The sequence below is a fragment of the Balaenoptera borealis genome, assembly GCF_965194805.1.
Source record: "Balaenoptera borealis genome assembly, chromosome: 21".
In the NCBI taxonomy this organism is placed as follows: domain Eukaryota; kingdom Metazoa; phylum Chordata; class Mammalia; order Artiodactyla; family Balaenopteridae; genus Balaenoptera; species Balaenoptera borealis.
The window spans coordinates 26,827,287-26,848,345 of NC_138880.1; the positions used below are offsets into that span (position 1 = coordinate 26,827,287).

Genomic DNA, 21,059 nt, shown 5'->3' on the forward strand with positions numbered 1-21,059 from the left:
TCCTGGCTATTGTAAATAGTGCTGCAATGAACATTGGGGTACATGTATCATTTTGAATTATGGTTTTCTCTGGATATATGCCAGGAGTGGGATTGCTATTTTTAGTTTTTTAAGGAACCTCCATACTGTTCTCCATAGTGGCTGTATCAATTTACATTCCCACCAACAGTGCAAGAGGGTTCCCTTTTCTCCACACCCTCTCCAGCATTTATCATTTGTAGATTTTTTGATGATGGCCATTCTGACCGGTGTGAGGTGATACCTCATTGTAGTTTTGATTTGAATTTCTCTAATAATTAGTGATGTAGAGCATCTTTTCAAGTGCTTTTTAGCCATCTGTATGTCTTCTTTGGAGAAATGTCTATTTAGATCTTCTGCCCATTTGTTGATTGAGTTGTTTGTTTTTTTTGATATTGAGTTGCATGAGCTGCTTGTATATTTTGGAGATGAATCCTTTGTCAGTTGCTTTGTTTGCAAATATTTTCTCCCATTCTGAGGGTTGTCTTTTTGTCTTGTTTATGGTTTCCTTTGCTGTGCAAAAGCTTTTAAGTTTCATTAGGTCCCATCTGTTTATTTTTCCATTTCTCTAGGAGGTGGGTCAAAAATGATCTTGCTGTGATCGATGTCATAGAGTGTTCTGCCTATGTTTTCCTCTAAGAGTTTTATAGTGTCCGGCCTTATATTTAGGTATTTAATCCATTTTGAGTTTATATTTGTGTATGGTGTTAGGGAGTGTTCTAATTTCATTCTTTTACATGTAGCTGTCCAGTTTTCCCAGCACCACTTATTGAAGAGGCTGTCTTTTCTCCACTGTATATTCTTGCCTCCTTTGTCATAAATTAGGTGATCACCCTGCTTCTTTCTATAACATACCTATAACTAGCAAAAAGAAAGCTTTATATGTTTTTCTTTTTTAATCCCATAATCCTTCCATGAAAGTTTTAATTTACTCGGCATTTCATTGAAAACTTTACACTTTTATCCACATACGGTTTAACGCTGTTTTCCCAGGTGTCAGTAAAAGTGCATGGAAAGTTGTATGATATTCATTTTAAATGTATTCATATTAGTTCGTCAGTTGTAACAAATGTACCACATCCATGAGGATGTTAGCAACAGGGGAACTGGGAGGAGGGGTGAAGAATTATATGGGAACTCTGTACTTTCCACTCGATTTTTCTGTAAACCAAAATGTTCCCCAAAATAGCCTATGAACTAAAACAACAACATCAAAGCAAGAAGCAATGATTGGAAAAGTCAGATGCCACAGTTTGGATGTTTTCAGCTTGTTTTCCATTATTTGAAGTTTTAAATGAGTTGCCTTGTGAAAAGTAGGATGTTGGAAAGATTTCTGCTCCTTTTGTCTATTTTTGTTTTGTTAGCTCTTAACTTATCATCAGTTAATACGTTCAGAGAATTGTTACACAGATGCTGTGTCTGGAAAGAAACAAAGGTTTTGGAAGCTTCAAGCTTTGGCCTCCAGACAAATAACACGCCTTCGAATTCCTGGGAGTGCTCCGTACAACTTTTGTGGTGCTTTAAAATCAACTAGATGGATTTCCCCCAAACAATGAGAGTCCAGTGCCCGTGAAAATCCATTTCCAAACCATCTCATTACACCACTGTGGTCTTCTACAATTTAGAGTGTGAAAATACCCACAACAGGCTTTGCAAAGCCGAGACTCAGGGACGATGCAGACCACATTCAAAACACGGGGACCCTCGTGTGCATCCCCGCGGCCCCCTCTGCCTCTCCCGGGGCCCAGTCTCACAACAGACACCCCGGTGCTGAGAGGCCCCGAGGGACGCCTCCTCTCTCTGAGGCCCAGGTCCTCCAACCCCTTTCTCCAGTCTCCCCCTGCCGCCCCCTCGGTCTCTCCACATGCAGCCCCTGCTGGAAGCATCCAGCCTCTTCGGGAGCTGAGGTCCTGCCTGTGTCGGCACAATATTTATGCCCTGGGCACTGCGCTGGAGATACTGTCATTTTAAAAGAGAGAGAGAGTTATGGACCTAGCACTTAATGTTCAACTACCAGACAGATTTTCTCTCAAAGGGTGTTGGGTCTGTGACAGGTCACAGATTTTCTCTGCTTACAAGCTAGTAACTAGCCTGTTACTGGTTCATCGGTGCTGGTCAAATACAAAACATCGTTACTCCCCTCACGGGGAACGGCGTGAGCCCCGGCCTGTGGCTCCTTTACCCCGACTTCCGAGGGGCCACGCGAGGTGGCGGGTGGATGTTGTGTGTGCGGTGTTGGCGGCACAGCTGAGGGACGGTGAACTGGGGGCCCTGGTCCCATGGGCAACGCTCAGGCGGGATGCTCTTGGCCCCGCGGGAGACGCTGCCTCGCCCCCCGGGTTGTGGACACAGAGCTGGGCCCTGCGCGATGGCCCCGGAAGCAGCAGTCAGGGCATCGCCCTCATGGCGCGCCCCACACGTGGCGTGGGGGGGACGGGCCTGGAGGGCGGCTTCCCTGCTGTGAGCGTTTGTTCTGCAGCTGCCAAGATACCAGGTGCCCGTGCTGAGATCACTCGGCGACAGGTTTTTTTACTCTGTTTCTCCGTTGCCTTTTCTCTGTTTCAAACCCCACTTTCCCCCCTGATTCCCTTCCTGTGGTCTCTGCCATGGTCGAGTCTGCTGGGCCCTTGTGATCTGAGCCCCAGGGGGAGGCCAGACCTTGAGTGCAGGCCGGGTCAGCTGGCCCCAAGCTGGCAAGGCTCCCACACCACGCGGGTGGGAGAGGGTCCTTGGACAGAACTCCTCTTACTCACATGTGATTTTCCTTCATAAACATTACAGTCTCATCCTGATGAATCTTTGACCTTCTGTGGTGCCCCCCAAATTCTCCACGTCCAGCCTTTCTAGGTGAGCCCGTGCTCACTCAGGATATTGGACCTGTAATTTTGTAAAAACTTAGGAAATGTTTCAAATGTTTAGCTCTCGTAAGAGCTTGTTTTAACTATGCAAAGAAGAAAGTAGTTTCGTAAGATACTAAACCAGGCAAAGTTGTAGAGCCTTCCACAGCCCTCATCGCCACAGCAGTCTCCCTGCGAAATAGCGTCAGGGCACCCCCATTTGAAGCAGGATGGATGGAAGCTTCCCAAGGTGACACAGGGACTTGGCTTTTGAGGTTAGCAATTTGCTGCACACACGCAAGGCTGCTTCCTCCATAATAACGAAGAAGAGACTGGACAGGTGTCTTCATTTGAATTAAGTAACTGACACCCAGCAAATCTGCTTTGCATACTTATGCATAATAAGGAGCTGCACACACCACAACTTCAGCAACAACTCATTACAGTTGCTGGGGATACAGGAGTATTTTTGGCTGCAGTGAATGGAGCTGGATTCACCAGATCACAGGTGAAGAGCATTGCAGCTCAAGGATTGTCCACTAGAGGGCAGCAGGCCTCCTGAGGCTCAGCTGTAAACACTGAAATTAAACACTGATTTTTTTAGTTAAATACATAAAGCCAGTGTCATTTTTATATCGATCTTTGTTCAAGGATGTTGGATAAACAGGGGTTGGTAAAACAACATTATACTTCAAAATGTGAGCAGTTTGATACAAGCTGTCAAAGTTATAGTCACCTGGAAAACGTGAAATAAGGATTATATTCTGTAACTAGCAATTCTCTGAACTAACAGGAGATGACTCAGAAAGCAAACCCCATGTTGGATTAACAAGAAAATTAATACGATCGGTATAGTAGGAAACGACAAATCTTTTATTTTAATCCCTAGTCAAAATCAACCAGTAACTGTTGCCTCTAACCAGCCATGTCTTGTGCAGAAAATATTTATCAGTTGACACTGGGCCAAAGTGTTCACCCCACAGGGTCTCTTCCACGAACAGCCTTCTTACTCCTGCTGCAGAGAGAGCGTCTCTGGGCAGAAGGCATTGTAGACGGAGATGAATCAGGCACCCACGCTGTCCAAAGCTAGTCGGGGAGTTTGCACAGTACCCTGTGGGTTATATATTTCACAGATTTAATTCTTGTTTTTTTTAAAAATTTTATTTATTTATTTATTTATTTTTGGCTGCGTTGGGTCTTCGTTGCTGCACACAGGCTTTCTCTAGTTGTGGCGAGTGGGGGCTACTCTTTGTTGCGGTGTGCAGGCTTCTCATTGCGGTGGCTTCTCTTGCTGCGGAGCACGAGCTCTAGGCACGCAGGCTTCAGTAGTTGTGGCACACGGGCTCAGTAGTTGTGGCTCACGGGCTCTAGAGCGCAGGCTCAGTAGTTGTGTGTGGCGCATGGGCTTAGTTGCTCCATGGCATGTGGGATCTTCCTGGACCAGGGCTCGAACCCATGTCCCCTGCATTGGCAGGCGGATTCTTAACCACTGCGCCACCAGGGAAGCCCACAGATTTAATTTTTGTTTTAACTCATAAACTATTTCACTATTTCAAGTCCACATTCATGTTTCAAATTTCTTTTTGTTTTACTTTTTTTAAAATTGGAGCATAGTTGATTTACAATGTTGTGTTAGTTTCAGGTATACAGCAAAGTGTTTCAGTTATACATACACATGTATCTATTCTTTTTCAGATTCTTTTCCCATTTAGATTATTACAGAATATTGAGTGGAGTTCCCTGTGCTATACAGTAGGTCCTTGTTCATGTTTCAAATGTTTTAATCATTCTACACTTCGGGGGAAGAAAGGAAAAAAAAGAGAAATGGGTGGAGAGGGTAGAGAGCGGATGTAGGCACAAAATGGGAAAGGTTAGGATAACACCCAGTTCCTGTTTTACCTGAGCCCAGGCTGGGTCTCAAGGCCGGAGATTAACAAGGACCATTCCCCACTCTAATTTGGTTGCTTTGTTCTTGTAAAAGAAGAAAAATTAGAACTCCTAAGGAATTGTGCTGAGCCTTAAGGTAACGTAGGTGACACAGCTGAGTCCCCTCCGGCAGGTGCTCAGCACCCCACAGCTGGTCCTGTAGGCTCACCCCCTCACCAAACCTCCTCCACCGTCTGCGAGCCTGTGCCCCCAGCCCCGGGGCTCTGACTGCACAGTCGGGCTGATCCTTCACTGACTTACTTGCTGCCACAGTTTGAGCACGTTAATCTCTGAGCTCGCATTCCTCCAGTCTGTCTGAACCAAGCATACAAAGTAATTTCCAATTCACGATTCTAAACACAAAACATATGCTCTATTCACTATCTGAATAGTTTACCAAAAACAAGATACAAAAACCCTGAAACCCAGCCCCTGACTGTATTAAATCCTGACTGGATTAAAACGATTTGCCCCACCCACATGCCTGCCAAGAGTGAAAGAAAAATACATCCAGATCCTCAAACTATCTGTACAATATTTTCAGATGCAATAATCAACATTCAGTTAAAAATTTGTTGGCAGAGATAATACCAGAAAAAAATTATCAGAAACCAAGAGATAAGAACAGACAGTAGAAGCAGTTTCATGGGAAATTACAGGATCAGAGTTATGAGATGTTGCTTAAAAAGCCATGTGATTCTGTGTTCAGAGCAGATGGAGAGTCTCACTAGAGAAGTGAAAATTATATACATAGAATCACGTGGAAATTCTAGAAAGAAAAAAATGTAACAACCGAAAATGAGAACTCTAAGGCCGATTACATGTAGCAAAGGAGAAGAATGTATAGGGTCGCAGACACGCGGAGAAGGGGGATGTGGAGCGGAGCAGAGCGTGAGGGGCCACCGCGAGGGCAGCAGGACCAGGCGAGCAGGTAGGATGTGCATGTGATTGGGATCCCGCAAGAGTAAGAGGAGAAAACGGCCGATGACATCCTGAAAACCCAATCAAAGGCGTGAAGCTACAAGAAGCACCTGCACCACTAAGACGGGTAAATAGAAGTCGCACCTGGGCGACCTCAGTCAGACCGCAGGAAAGCAAAGACAGGGAGAAAAGTCTCAGGTGCCAGAAGGTACTTGGGGCGGGGGTAGGGCAAGAGGGGGTCCCAGTTAACTGTGCTTCCCTCCCCTTCTCCTCCTTCCCCATCCCCCTCCCACCCCACTCCCCCCAGCTGAGCGAGCGCTGGGTGTGGTCCCTGCGTCCCTGCCGCCTCCCCTCCTGGGGCGAGCCCAGCTCCGCCCAGCCTGGGGTCCGAGGCGGCACGCGGGGGCGGGGTGGGCCGCGCTCCGCGGTTGTGCCGGCGCTTCCGGCTGGGGGCGTGGGGAGGGCTGGCGCCCCAGCAGTTCGGTCACAGACGCGAGCTGCGCAGAAACACTCGAAGGTCCTGGGTTTGCCAGGGGCTGGCGGGGAGAGGCATGGGCGTGAGTGTTTCACTGGGGCAGAGCGTCAGTTCGGGAAGATGGAGAGTCGTAGGGATGGTTGGCACAGGGGAGGGGTCACGTCACGGGAGAAGGTGCGGAGTCGGGGGCCGGGCCGCCGGGCTTGGCGGGGACCCCGGGGCCACGGGAGGCGGGGACCTCTGACACCCCGGCACAGGGAGCGAAGTGCAGGCGTGACCTGTGAGCGCCAAAGCTCTCCCTAAAGAGCAAGGAGGAAAAAAAAACCTCAAGAAAAGCCAAACAGCTTCTCGGGGCCCCGAGCCGGGCACACAGGAAGCACCGAGTGACATTGGGTGAGCCCTGGTGACTTAGTGGCGAGATGCATCGTCCTTCTTCTCCAGGATGATGAAATGTTTTCCCCAAGTAGACCGAGCCCTGCGGTGGATAGAGGTGGTGGAGACACTCCCTAACTCTAACCCTCGTGGCCGAGATGCAGCCCCGGGACACGCGGCTGCTCAGAGTCAGCGCTGCTGGAAACTCTTCTTTCACTTCTGGACCCGTGTTGCTGTTGGAACTCCCAGGTGACGGCCCAGACGTCAGGCTGCGCCTGCCTGCTCCGGCTTCCTTGTGGGTTGTTTTGATGCTTGAAGGGGTTTAAATCTTAAGTCTCTGATAGTTTGTAAGAACATCGCATGGCACTCCCTCCAACCTAATACTTTCTGCAGAACAAAACCAAAGTCCCGACTCCGTAGTTCCAAACATTTTTCGAGGGTGATGGCGACCTCGGCTGTGGCCTCAGCTGTCGTCACTCTGGGGTGACCCTGTGGCCGCATTACCGGCCACAGCTCTCTGTGCCCCCAGCTCTCCGTGTTCGGTGCCTACAGGGTACCTGGGGATCCACACGCTGGAATTGAAGCTCCACCAAAACACAGGGACATTCCCGACATTCCACACGTGGGGCGGAGGCTCCCCGCCCCCTTGAGCTGTCCCCTCCTGAGTGGCGAGTCGCCAGGGATAACTGCTGAGAAGACACTGTTCTCAGGAAAGCCCCATTCCTGCACTTTCTCTTCTCCTTTCTGCTCGCGCCCACCCCGAACTTTTCCTCTTGTTCTGCCTCAAACCCCAAAGGAAGAGAACTGACCACCTAGAGAGGTGGGATAGGGAGGGTGGGAGGGAGGCTTAAGAGGGAGGGGATATGGGGACATATGTGCACATATAGCTGATTCACTTTGTCATACAGCAGAAACTAACACAATGTAAAGCAACTATACTCCAATAAAGATGTTAAAAAAAAAAAAAAGAAAGAAAGGAAGGATACCGAGGCCGATAGGCAGGAAAAGAGGACAGGACAGGGATCCCTAACGTCCCCCCAGACATGAGAGGTTGTAGGACCACAAACCAGAATCTCCCCTCCCCTCCCAGGCCTGACTGCAAAGTGCTTCCTGCTTGAACCAGCCGGAATTACCTGCCACCCTCCCCTGCCCCCAGATGTGATTACAGGCCCCCCCCCCCACCAGCTTATGACTGTGAGTCACGTCTCTGCTGACTCCACGGAACCAGCCAGAGCCGAGCTCGCCCTCTTGCCTGGCTGCCTCATGGCCCAGCTGGGTGAACCAGGCCCTGATTCTCACAACAACCCCGGGCAACGCGTTCATTCGTGAATTATTTTCACATAAAATGAAATTCCAAGGATATTTGGAATTGACTTAAATTTCTATGAATTCTATATAGTCCAAGGATATGGAGCAGTAGTTAAATGTTCTGAAGGTGAAACCATGAAATTGAAACACAGTCTTGATGCTTCTAAGGTTTGCCAAATGCATGCAGCCACGAAAATTCAGTGGTAAAGCTAGTCTCCTGGGTATGAAAGCTTTGTTCTCAGCATCATCTAGTGATGAGTCGATGGAATGAGGCCTTAAGAGACGGGATGTGGATTAGGTGGGATCCCTGGGTTTCTGTGAAGGATCCTGTTACAGGTTGAATTGCCCCCCCTACCCCCCAGAATAGATATGTTGGGTCCTAACCCCTGGCACCTCAGAATGTGACCTTATTTAGAAGTAGGGTCTTTATAGAGGTAATCAAGTTAAAATGAAGTCATTAGGGTGGGTCCTATTGCAGTATGACACGTGTCCTTATGAAAAGGGGGTCTGGACACAGCACAGAGGAGGGCACACACAGGGACACAGCACATGAGGATTGGCCTGGAGCAGACCCTCCCCTGCGCCTCCCAAGGGAGCTCGGCCCCCAGAGCTGTGAGAAAATAAATCCCTGTTGCTCTAAGCCGCCTGGTTGTAGCACTTGGTTACAGCAGCCCCAGGACACCGACAGGACCCTAAAGTGAGAGGGACTGTGTCCTGAGTGCAGGCGGGCTGGCCTGAGCCTGCATCCCAGCTGGACACTTCTCAACAGTGTGAACACACAATTTCTCTGCACTGATTTCCTTATTGTATGCAGATATTATACATACACATTCTACATAGAATGACAGATACAGACAGAGGTGTGGTCATGGGTACACGATGGCTGCACCCATGTCTTAGCTCCGGCTGCTGTAACTACCCCAGAGGCTGGGAGCTTCAACGGCAGACGTTTACTGCTCACATTCTGGAGGCTGGACATCCAGATCCCGTGTCTGGTGAGGACAGACAGACCCCCTTCCAGGTTCATTGACGGCATCTTCTCCCTGTGTCCTCAGGTGGCAGGGAGGAGATGGGGGTGGGGAGAGAGCTCTTATCAGGGCACTGGTCCCATCACGGGGGCTTCACCCTCGTGACCTCATCACCTCCCAAAGGCCCCCTCCCAACACCACCACCTTGGGGATTACGAGTCCACGCATGAACTTTGGGGGCACACACTCTCCATCTATAGCAGGTCGTATGGGATAAATGGGTAGAGGTGCCTCTTTTTCTCCTGGACCAGGAGCTCTTGGGAGGCAGCCAGTGATGCCGAATCACCACTTCACGCTTCCACCCCAGCGACGGCCTAACCAGCACGTAGTGGACCCTGAGCGAGGCTCTGAGCCGCTGGGCTCAACCGTAACCCTCACACGGAACCCCTGCGACCACCCGGAGCACCCTGCACGGGGCCCGGGGTGCAGCGCCTGCAGGGACGCCCCACACAGTGGTGGTTGTCTGGCCCCAAGGTGCTTTATGTGCGGAGTTTACAATGTAATGTTTAAATTCTTCCGTGTCTCACATGACTGAGCTCAGAGTGATTTAGCCTAAAACAGGAGTCTCTCCACAGCTCCAGGCAGCCCCCCGCCCTCCCCCACCCGACAGGTCCCCAGTGGCGCCCAGACTCGTCACATAGCCCCCCCCAGCTGCACCCCAGTTCCAGGCCAGCCTTGGGTGCCCCACAGTCTTCTCCTGCTTCCTGCTTGTTGATAATTTAATGTCTGTTACCAAAATGGTCATTAAGAAGCTAAATTAAAGCCTGGATTTCAGACGGATGGTGTCAGCGTCTGGGTAGCACCCCGTCCCAGATTCACGGATAAGCCTTTGCATCATTGGCTCATGGGTTTAATTCACAGAAAGAACTTTCAAGGCAGCTTGACTTGAATTTACAAGTCATATGTCAACAGGGGACAGGAGGACAGAAGCTCCGCAGACCTTATCTGTTCCCCTTTTCCTTTTTTTTTTTTTTAACATCTTTACTGGAGTATAATTGCTTTACAATGGTGTGTTAGTTTCCGCTGTATAACAAAGTGAATCAGCTATATGTATACATATATCCCCATATCCCCTTCCTCTTGCGTCTCCCTTCCACCCTCCCTATCCCACCTCTCTAGATGATCACAAAGCACCAAGCTGATCTCCCTGTGCTATGCGGCTGCTTCCCACTAGCTATCTATTTTACATTTGGTAGTGTATATATGTCCATGCCACTCTCTCACTTTGTCCCAGCTTACCCTTCCCCCTCCCCGTGTCCTCAAGTCCATTCTCTACATCTGCGTCTTTATTCCTGTCCTGCCCCTAGGTTCTTCAGAACCACTTTTTTTTTTTAGATTCCATATATATGTGTTAGCATATGGTATTTGTTTTTCTCTTTCTGACTTACTTCACTCTATATGACAGACTTTAGGTCCATCCACCTCACTACAAATAACTCAATTTCGTTTCTTTTTATGGCTGAGTAATATTCCATTGTATATATGTGCCACATCTTCTTTATCCATTCATCTGTCGATGGGCACTTAGGTTACTTCCATGTCCTGGCTATTGTAAATAAAGCTGCAATGAACATTGGGGTGCCTGTGTCGTTTTGAATTATGGCTTTCTCAGGGTATATGCCCAATAGTGGGTTTGTTGGGTGATATGGTTATTCTATTTTTAATTTTTTAAGGAACCTCCATACTGTTCTCCATAGTGGCTGTATCAATTTACATTCCCACCAACAGTGCAGGACGGTTCCCTTTTCTCCACATCCTCTCCAGCATTTGTTGTTTGTAGATATTCTGATGATGCCCATTCTAACTGGTGTGTGGTGATACTTCATTGTAGTTTTGATTTGCATTTCTCTGATAATTAGTGATGTTGAGCAGCTTTTCATGTGCTTCTTGGCCATCTGTATGTCTTCTTTGGAGAAATGTCTATTTAGGTCTTCTGCCCATTTTTGGATTGGGTTGTCTGTTTTTTTAATATTGAGCTGCATGAGCTGTTTATATATTTTGGAGATTAATCCTTTGTCAGTTGCTTCGTTTGCAAATATTTTCTCCCATTCTGAGGGTTGTCTTTTCGTCTTGTTTGTAGTTTCGTTTGCTTTGCAAAAGCTTTTAAGTTTCATTAGGTCCCATTTGTTTATTTTTGTTTTTAATTTCCATTTCTCTAGGAGGTGGGTCAAAAAGGATTTTGCTGTGATTTATATCAAAGTGTGTTCTGCCTATGTTTTCCTCTAAGAGTTTTATAGTGTCTGACCCTACATTTAGGTCTTTAATCCATTTTGAGTTTATTTTTGTGTGTGGTATTAGGAAGTGTTCTAATTTCATTCTTTTACATGTAGCTGTCCAGTTTTCCCAGCACCACTTATTGAAGAGGTTTTATAGTGTCTGGCCTTACATTTAGGTCTTTAATCCATTTTGAGTTTATTTTTGTGTATGGTGTTAGGAAGTGTTCTAATTTCATTCTTTTCCATGTAGCTGTCCAGTTTTCCCAACACCACTTATTGAAGAGGCTGTCTTTTCTTGCCTCCTTTGTCAAAGATAAGGTGACCATATGTGCATGGGTTTATCTCTGGGCTTTCTATCCTGTTCCATTGATCTGTATTTCTGCTTTTGTGCCAGTAACATACTGTCTTGATTACTGTAGCTTTATAATATAGTCTGAAGTCAGGGAGCCTGATTCCTCCAGCTCCGTTTTTCTTTCTCAAGATTGCGTTGGCTATTCGGGGTCTTTTGTGTTTCCATACAAATTGTGAAACTTTTTGTTCTAGTTCTGTGAAAAATGTCATTGGTAGTTTGATAAGGATTGCACTGAATCTGTAGATTGCTTTGGGTAGTAGAGTCATTTTCACAATGTTGATTCTTCCAATCCAAGAACATGATATATCTCTCCATCTGTTGGTATCATCTTTAATTTCTTTCAGCAGTGTCTTATAGTTTTCTGCATACAGGTCTTTTCTCTCCTTAGGTAGGTTTATTCCTAGGTATTTTATTCTTTTCGTTGCAATGGTAAATGGGAGTGTTTCCTTAATTTCAGATTTTTCATCATTAGTGTATAGGAATGCAAGAGATTTCTGTGCATTAATTTTGTATCCTGCTACTTTACCAAATTCATTGATTAACTCTATTAGTTTTCTGGTAACATCTTTAGGATTCTCTATACATAGTATCATGTCATCTGCAAACAGTGACAGTTTTACTTCTTCTTTTCCCATTTGAATTCCTTTTATTTCTTTTTCTTCTCTGATTGCTGTGGCTAAAACTTCCACAACTATGTTGAATAATAGTGGTGAGAGTGGGCAACCTTGTCTTGTTCCTGATCTTAGAGGAAATGGTTTCCATTTTCCACCATTGAGAACAGTGTTGGCTGTGGGTTTGTCATATATGGCCTTTGTTATGTTGAGGTAGGTTCCCTCTATGCCTACTTTCTGGAGAGTTTTTATCATAAATGGGTGCTGAATTTTGTTGAAATCTTTTTCTGCATCTATTGAGATGATCATATGGTTTTTATTCTTCAATTTGTTAATATGGTGTATCACATTGATTGATTTGCGTATACTGAAGAATCCTTGCATTCCTGGGATAAACCCCACTTGGTCGTGGTGTATGATCCTTTTAATGTGCTGTTGGATTCTGTTTGCTAGTATTTTGTTGAGGATTTTTGCATCTATGTTCATCAGTGAGATTGGCCTGTAGTTTTCTTTTTTTGTGACATCTTTGTCTGGTTTTGGTATCAGGGTGATGGTGGCCTCATAGAATGAGTTTGGGAGTGTTCCTCCCTCTGCTATATTTTGGAAGAGTTTGAGAAGGATAGGTGTTAGCTCTTCTCTAAATGTTTGATGGAATTCGCCTGTGAAGCCATCTGGTCCTGGACTTTTGTTTGTTGGAAGATTTTTAAACACAGTTTCAATTTCAGTGCTTGTGATTGGTCTGTTCTTATTTTCTATTTCTTTCTGGTTCAGTCTTGGAAGGTTGTGCTTTTCTAAGAATTTGTCCATTTCTTGCAGGTTGTCCATTTTATTGGCATGTAACTGCTTGTAGTAATCTCTCATGATCCTTTGTATTTCTGCAGTGTTAGTTGTTACTTCTCCTTTTTCATTTCTAACTCTGTTGATTTGAGTCTTCTCCCTTTTTTTCTTGATGAGTCTGGCTAATGGTTTATCAATATTGTTTATCTTCTCAAAGAACCAGATTTTAGTTTTATTGATCTTTGCTATTGTTTCCTTCATTTCTTTTTCATTTATTTCTGATCTGATCTTTATGATTTCTTTCCTTCTGCTAACTTTGGGGTTTTTTTGTTCTTCTTTCTCTAATTGCTTTAGATGTAAGTTTAGGTTGTTTATTTAAGATTTTTCTTGCTTCCTGAGGTGGGATTGTATTGCTATAAACTTCCCTCTTAGAATTGCTTTTGCTGCATCCCATAGGTTTTGGGTCCTCATGTTTTCATTGTCATTCGTTTCTAGGTATTTTTTGATTTCCTCTTTGATTTCTTCAGTGATGTCTTGGTTATGTAGTAGCATAATGTTTAGCCTCCATGTGTTTGTAGTTTTTACAGTTTTTTTCCCTGTAATTGATATCTAGTCTCATAGCATTGTGGTTGGAAAAGATACTTGATATGATTTCAATTTTCTTAAATTTACCAAGGCTTTATTTGTGACTAAGGTATGGACCATTCATGGAGAATGTTCCATGAGCACTTGAGAAGAAAGTGTATTCTGTTGTTTTTGGATGGAATGTCCTAAAAATATCAATTAAGTACATCTTCTCTAATGTGTCATATAAAGCTTCTGTTTCCTTATTTATTTTCATTTTGATGATCTGTCCATTGGTGAAAGTGGGGTGTTAAAGTCCCCTACTATGATTGCATTACTGTCGATTTCCCCTTTTATGGCTGTTAGCATTTGCTTTATGTATTGAGGTGCTCCTATGTTGGGTGCATAAATATTTACAATTGTTATATCTTCTTCTTGGATTGATCCCTTGATCACTATGTAGTATCCCTCTTTGTCTCTTGTAATAGTCTTCATTTTAAAGTCTACTTTGTCTGATATGAGAATTGCTCTTCCAGCTTTCTTTTGATTTCCATCTGCATGGAATGTCTTTTTCCATTCCTTCACTTTCAGTCTGTATGTGTCCTTAGGTCTGAAGAGGGTCTCTTGTAGACAGCATATATATGGGTCTTATTTTTTGTATCCATTCAGCCAATCTGTGTCTTTTGGTTGGAACATTTAATCCATTTACATTTAAGGTAGTTATCGACATGTATGTTCCTATTACCATTTTCTTAATTGTTTTGGGTTTGTTTTGGTAGGTCTTTTCCTTCTCTTGTGTTTCCTGCCTAGAGAAGTTCCTTTAGCATTTGTTGTAAAGCTGGTTTGGTGGTGCTGAATTCTCTTAACTTTTGCTTGTCCTGCGTGGTTTACATGTGGTCTGCTCAGCCTGGGAGGGGCAGTCCTCCCTGGCCACACAGGCCCCAAGATATCAAAGCATCGTAAATACAGACAATAAAAAACATCCTTAATACACAAACACAACGCTTTAAGCCAAGATTGACTTTCTCAATCGAGAATACATTCTGTTTTATAGCAATATCTCTTCTTCTTTTGGAATGGATCAGGGTTAACTGAAATGGCTGTGGTTACTTTTTCACTTTAATTAACATTCTTAGAGCACATGCTGAAAAAAATGTTTATGAAACAAACTTTATAATCTGAAGCATTATCTACATGGGTATTACTGTTTTCTACAATATAGTTACCACCCTGAGCTTAGGCCCTGTCTCTTCTCTCGGTATTTGTAAACCCTAGCACAAACCATTCTGTTATTTTCTTAAGTAAATTGTGTACTAGCAAGAAGTTCGCTCCCAGGTACCTGGAGGTTGAAAGCACATTGATTTTCGGGGTTAATATTTATTGGTAGAAAAGAACAAAAGACCAGTCGGCAGTGTGCAGAAGTAAAGCCACCCTGGTCTGCACTTTTGTTGGAAAATGTGACTCTTAGGTCAGCACGTGTCAGTATCACCCCACCACGGTGAGTTTTACCTGGTGAAGGCGAGACCATCTCCCGTCGGACCCACTGAAGGCTTCGTCCTAAGTCTTGCTGCCTCTCTTTACCTTCAAACGACTTACGCTAAACAGGTTTGCCAACTGGGCTCCGGTTTGGATGTGGTGCCAGGCCCCCCTGCCCCACGCCAGGTGTGACCACAGCCCAGGTGTGACATGTGGGCATCCTGTGGTCCTCGTGCTGGGTGACTCTTGTGCAGAGTGACTCAGACCTTGTTTGTAACGTGCCTCACGCCTACCGAGTAATTATTAAGACCAGAGTAGCTCTGCCCTGGTCTTACTGAGCAGAGGACGTCATGAGAAGAAGTGATTGTCTGGTTATCGGTGGCCCTCAGTCCATGGTGAGCTGGAGAGCCTTGGGATCTGGCTCCTTCACGACAACTTTGGTTCAGTGACTTTAACAAGAGAGAAAGACCTCAGAATCGGGAGTGTGTTTCCTAATTGCTGTTGATGGTTTCTGGCAGCTGATCCGAAGTCTCACATCCTTGTCTCTGCATCATACAGGGCAGTTCCCAGGGAGGAAAACTGGAAACTAGGTTTTCGTCGTTTGGCGATTTCGCAAATGTCCCATCTCAGTGTGTGGCTTTTTGGATCTGCCTACCTTACAACATTCTACCTGACATTTTGGAAACACTAAAGTCCATTTTCCTTTATATGCCTATATATTTGATCTGTGTATCACATTGTGCTGTGTTTGGAGGGTGGGGGAAGGGAGGGCGAATTTTGAGCCTGTACATTTGTTTCTAAGATAGTAACCGAGGTGAAAGATCAAGGGTATTAATCTGTCTGTGGATATGAATTAAGCATTTCTCAAAGTTGCACTTGACCCTCCAGGTCACCTGAATACCATCTGGTACCAACCCAAGAGATGGAACTGGACCGACTAGTTTGGGGGCCTCTCTGCAGGGTTTCAGTTTGTAACTGGGGCACTTCCCCCCCCCGGCCCCCCCATGGCTGACGTTTCGATGTTGAGACTCCGCCCAATGCATCATCATAGTGTAGCATTACCTCCGGCCCCAACCCACTAGATGCCCATGGCACCTCCGCCCCACCCCCACCAGCTGTGAAAACCAAAAATGTCCAGACTTGGCCCTGAGGGAGGTGGTCTAGCTAATTAAGGATGCACTCTGGTGGACCCCACAAGCACAGCCTGGCTTCGTAGCCCTTGAACCAATATAATCTTATCGAGGCGTTTTTAAAAACTGGTTGTTCCGGTGTTTGGCCAACTGAGATTTAAGGATTCTTTGTGTGCCAAGATAATTACAGCCATTAACTTCAAGGTCATCATTTGCAACAGAGAGAACCCGGCCCTGACTTATATGACACTCAAGGAGCAGAAGCCTTGATGCTGGAAGAGATGTTAGACCAATCTCATCTTTTTGTGTTTGTGGCTCAGAGAGGTTAATCCACCCTTCCAGGGTTACAAGCCAGTAGGAGTAAAATCTGGAAGAGTCGAGCCCCCAGTCTGAGCCTTTAGCACATTTTGAGACTCTTGGATCCAAGCCATAGGCACCATGTTTTGTGGTTCAAACTATGTTTTTCAGAAAAAGAAATGGACATAATGAATACTCATAGAAGCAGGAATGATTCTAAGAAGACACGTTTTTCTATGAAAAATGTTTTTTCTTTCCCGGAAGCTTTCATTTTGCCACAGTTGTGAAGGAAAGTGTTTTCATGGCACTAGTTAAAGCACAGTGAGGCAGCTCTAATTCAGGGCACCACGGAGACCAGCATCACGGGGTGTAGGGACCAGCACCACGGGGCCTGCGGCAGTGGTGGTGGGGGGAGGGGGACTGGCTTAGCTCCGAATACAACAGGGACGAGTGGGGATCACAGCCAAGGCGCAGGGTGTGTGTCTGGGGTGGTGGTGGACCGGACATGACTAGGAGCAAACGTCAAGGCCAGGGGCATTCGGAACAGGATGGACCCAGCAGGACACTTGCTGAAGGCAAGCTCAGGGGATCACACAGTGAGGTGGGGCAGGAGGAATCTGATCAGATATCGGTGGGGGGGGGGGTGGTTTTGCTAAAGTTGAACTAACCACGCAGGGACAGACCCAAGGTCAGGCCTTGAGGACGGAGAGAAGCCCAGCTAGCGCTGGGTCAGGGAGAGAGACCCCGCTCACTGGTATTCAGAAATCCAGAGGCCTGTGCTTGTTTATGACCCATCGTCCGCAGATGGCGAGCCTGGGTTCCAGGGCTTTAAACTGCTGTTTGGAAGCAGGGTGTGGGGAACATCTGCGCTCCAGAGCCAGCCATGCTCTCTTCTGAGTAACTCCCGGGTTTAAAACTGGGGAGACCCCTCCCTCCCTCACCAGCTTATTTCTTAGAAAGAAATGGGCACAGAGGAGAAATCGCACCACCCCTCTGCTAATGTCTTTTAAAAGCCTGTTTTTTCTTGATTAAACAAACAATGAGCATGTATTACTTATACGATCAAAAAAAAGAGATGCCGTCCTGGCCACCTCCTCTAAAAGGTGAGTTTTTAGTCCTCTTCTCCAAGTCCTCACGGCGTAAAACCCCAAAACTCAGCCTCATCCTGAGCTGCTGTAGGAAGCAGGACAAGTCACAGCCTCACCGACGTAAACCTCAGTTTCCTCATCTAAGACACACGGGTAAGAGCGTCCAAGAGCGTGCCGTGCAGCTGAGGTGGGACTGGACCATTTACAGAAAGGGCTTAGCTTGATGTCACACACACAGTGACCTTGCTGTCGGGCAGGGAGAGGGATGGAGCCGGGAGGAGATGGACCTCGGGAGGCCAGTGGCCAGGCTGGAAACATGGGTGCCTCATTGGGGATGACAGGTTGTGAGCAGGAATCAGGGTGCATTTCATTCAAAGTCTTCTCAGTTCTGCTGGGTTATGTATCACCAGTTATACCTGTAAATTTTGAAAAAAATGACGGTTTTTATCAGGATGCTTTAAAGATAGCAGAGCAGAAAGACACAATCCTTGAACAAGCTGAGGAATTTACCGCCTGCTTGACTAAGCAGGTCATCACCTGACCCTCCTGAGCCCCAGTTACTCCTTTGAAAGGCGGGCCTGGGCACTACAGAGAAACAGAGAATGAAGGCAGGCACCGTGGAGGTGGTGGCACCGCGAGCATTTACGTCTATTTTCACAGGACACTTAGGACTCGGGGTTTAGCCTCAACCTAGACGAGAATCAGAAAAGCAGCCGAATTTGAGCCCGAATGTAAACCTCCCCAATGCGCTGAATTTTCAAGGGGCGTTGATAATTTAAACACCTATTTCGTCCTCAGAGAAGTCCTAAGAGGTAGCTGAAGCAGTGGTTCTCCGCACCACCTCCCAGGGAAGGGGACAGCACAAAACAAGCGCTAGTCTCAGGGCTGTCATGCTTTTGACTCAACTCTGTAAAACGACTGCGTGCCTCTCATACAGGAGGCTGGGGGGTAGGTGCAGGGAGGGGAGCGGGACAAAGACGACCCGCGGTGCGATTTCACTTGTTCTTTCCGCAGACGTGCACTGGGCACCAGTGACGTGCCGGCCCGTTCCAGGGCTGGGGATAAAAGACTGACAAGACCACGTTCCCCTCTCATGCGGCTGGCATTTTAGTCAGAGAACACAGAAAATGAACAAATAACTAGAGAAACCCATGAAAGTACAGAAGGCCCAGTGGTGATAAGTACCCTAAAGTAAGAAAGGCTGCGGGGTGAGACCGTGGGGACACGTGAGCTTCGGGGCGCCCCCGGCCAGGCGGGCGTCCACCTTCACACCCGAGGCCGGGCTCCAGGTTAAGCAGGTTCTCTCAACCTCTCCCAGCTGGCGGGGCTGGAGCCCAGGGCGGTCCGATTTCAAGCCGGAGAGGCTGCGCCAGGTTCTGGGCCCCTCGGCTGCATCTTCTGCGGGCCTCGAGGGCGGGAGGCCGCGGGCGGGGAGGACGCCGGATGGCGGTTCACACGCCCATCCCACACCCTGCGGGACGCACTCCGCCGACCACAGGCGCCGCCTGCTGAGCAATGCCAGCTGCTGCCCCGTCACAACCAGCGACCCTCGGGCCGCATGCCCAGCCGGCGCCGTGACAGCCCCGGGGCCTAGATGCGGTTCCGAGCGCGGGGCCGGCCTGGGCGGAACTGGGTGGAGGGGAGCCGGGTCCCCTGCCCACGGCCGCACGGAGTAGGGAAGAGAAACTGCACTTGACCCTGCCTCCCGGGCGCCGTGGCCTCGGGCCGGCCTCTGAGCGTGGACCCGGCGGGGCCGCAGGGCTGAGTCAGGGCTGCGCGGCCGAGCGGGCCTTCCGGGGGGCTGGGCTTCGGGGTCACATGGAGGCTCTGCCTGGTCCTGTCCGCGGGCCGGGGCGGTGGGCACAGAGGAGTTGCCGGGCCACGCCCCTCAGGCGGCCCCAGCACCCCAGCGCGTGTGCAGTCGGCTAGGGCGACCCCTTCCTTGCTCATCACTGTTCGGGAGGAATCGACCTGGGGCGTGAGGGGTGTGTTCGGGGCCGGCTCACTGTAGAGGCGGGAGAGGCGGGGCGCCTCCGCCCGCCCCCCAGCGGCCTTGGTAGCCTTCCACGACGCGTCCGCGCTGGTGGTACGGCCCGCGGCTCCCCCCCGTTCCGCGCCTTGGTAGCGACCGGCCGCCGCTAGGCCCCGCTCCCCGGGTGCGCATGCGCGGCGACTGCGCCCGGGTCGTGACACAGCCGTGCGCAGGTAGGTAGGCGCCGGGCGGGAGCGGGGGCGGGGTCTCCGGGTCCAGTCGGCGTCTCCTTCGGGAGCTGAGAGCCCCCAGTCCTGGCGCGGAGGAGCCCCGCTTTCCCCGCGTGCGGCCCGCGGTGCTTGGCGGCCCTGCCTGGACTGTGGGCGGTGGGGCGGGGTCCGGCTCTCCGTCCTCAGGTGTGCCTGGCAGAGGCTCAGGTCGCCCCATCTGCAGGTGGGTTGGGCGGGGGTCCGGTCGCTCCGTCTGCAGGCGGGGCGGGCAGAGGTCCGGCAGCTCCGCCCGCAGGTGAGGCGGGCGTGGGCTCAGGCCTCGGTTCGGGCCGCGGTGGGAGGGGTGCAGGCGGCCGGCCCGCGGGCAGCGAGCCCGAGAGAGGACCCTGGCAGACGGGCCGAGACCGTCCACGGCGTGCTCGCTGTGAGACTTGTTTATATTTTCTGGATTTTGTTTTTTGAGCGTGTATTTTAACTTTGGAAAAATATGTTTACAGACTGTCGGAGTATAATTCTCAAAATGTTAGAAATGTAATTCCTGCAAACAGGGAGCACAGGTGAGGTTAAATCGCTGAGGAAGGACCCGGCGCGGGAAAGAGCCCGCCGGAGGCTGCCACCAGGAATGCTGGTCGGGGCGGGAGCCAGTGGGATTATCCTCTGGGGGGAGGGGCGTTAGGGCCCCTGATCACCTTATCAGTGTTGCTGGGTTGACCTCACAGACTGAAGTCTGGGCCATTCCCTGCTGAACCGAACTGCTGTCTCCCCTGGAAAGTCTGGTGACCCTCAGGGGCTTGTGAGCGGTGACCCAGCGCGACATCAAAAAGCGTGCCGTTTCCCTCTTTCTGACCGCATTTCCAAGTTTTGGATCAGGTTAGCCCCCAGTGAACGGAAAGAGCTCACAGATGCTCGGCGTCTGTGTCAGAGCTGCAAAGGTCCTGGTGGCCCGACTCCCGTCCCCGGGTCGGGGCTGCTTGGCCGCTGCAGCACTGGAACCCACCCTCTTGTTAATTTCCTGAATTGCCCGCTTCAGTTCAGTAGAACGGCTGAAACTACCAAATCTTGTAAAGCGAAGAGCAAGATGAGGTTTGTAGGTGGATTTTTTCCCGGAGAAAATGGAGGCCTGTGCAGTCGGGACGGGCTTTCCAGCCCCCAGGAGCCCGTTCCCCCACGGCCGCGGCTCCAGCACCGCTGAGACGCAGGGGCTGCGGGGCGGGGCTCCGAGGACCCTGCACTGGAGGAGCGGGGGTCCTGGCTCTGCGGCTGTGCGGGGACGGGGACGGCGGCCTCAGGTGCCAGGAAGAAGCCCTCGGGTTGGGCTCGAGGTGAACGGGGTGACCCAGTGCCCCCCCGTGCCGGGACGGGTGAGGGGTGTGGTCGGGGTGGGTGGCTGCCGAGCCCTGGAGCTCTGCCTGCCTCTGGTCTGTGCCGCCTTCCGGAGCAGAGCCTGGCCGCGCCCTGGGG

General features: G+C 48.9%; 1 protein-coding gene and 1 long non-coding RNA gene across 6 annotated transcripts in view; one reads left to right on the forward strand and one right to left on the reverse strand.

The window, feature by feature from the left end:
* The first annotated feature begins 5,215 nt into the window (after positions 1-5,215).
* Positions 5,216-21,059, forward strand: part of CLN8 (CLN8 transmembrane ER and ERGIC protein) — a 26,237-nt gene continuing 10,393 nt past the window's right edge. The window contains exon 1 of one of the 5 annotated variants that reach the window (XM_082375393.1): positions 5,216-5,712. The gene's annotated coding sequence lies outside the window, so the exon portion shown is untranslated. The other 4 variants (XM_082375390.1, XM_082375392.1, XM_082375391.1 and 1 more) reach the window with 4 other exon arrangements.
* LOC309619782 lies at positions 17,309-18,716 on the reverse strand. Its single transcript, XR_014239225.1, has 2 exons — positions 18,582-18,716; positions 17,309-17,812 (listed from the first exon to the last, which is right to left on the reverse strand). It is a non-coding gene; the product is annotated as an uncharacterized lncRNA (long non-coding RNA).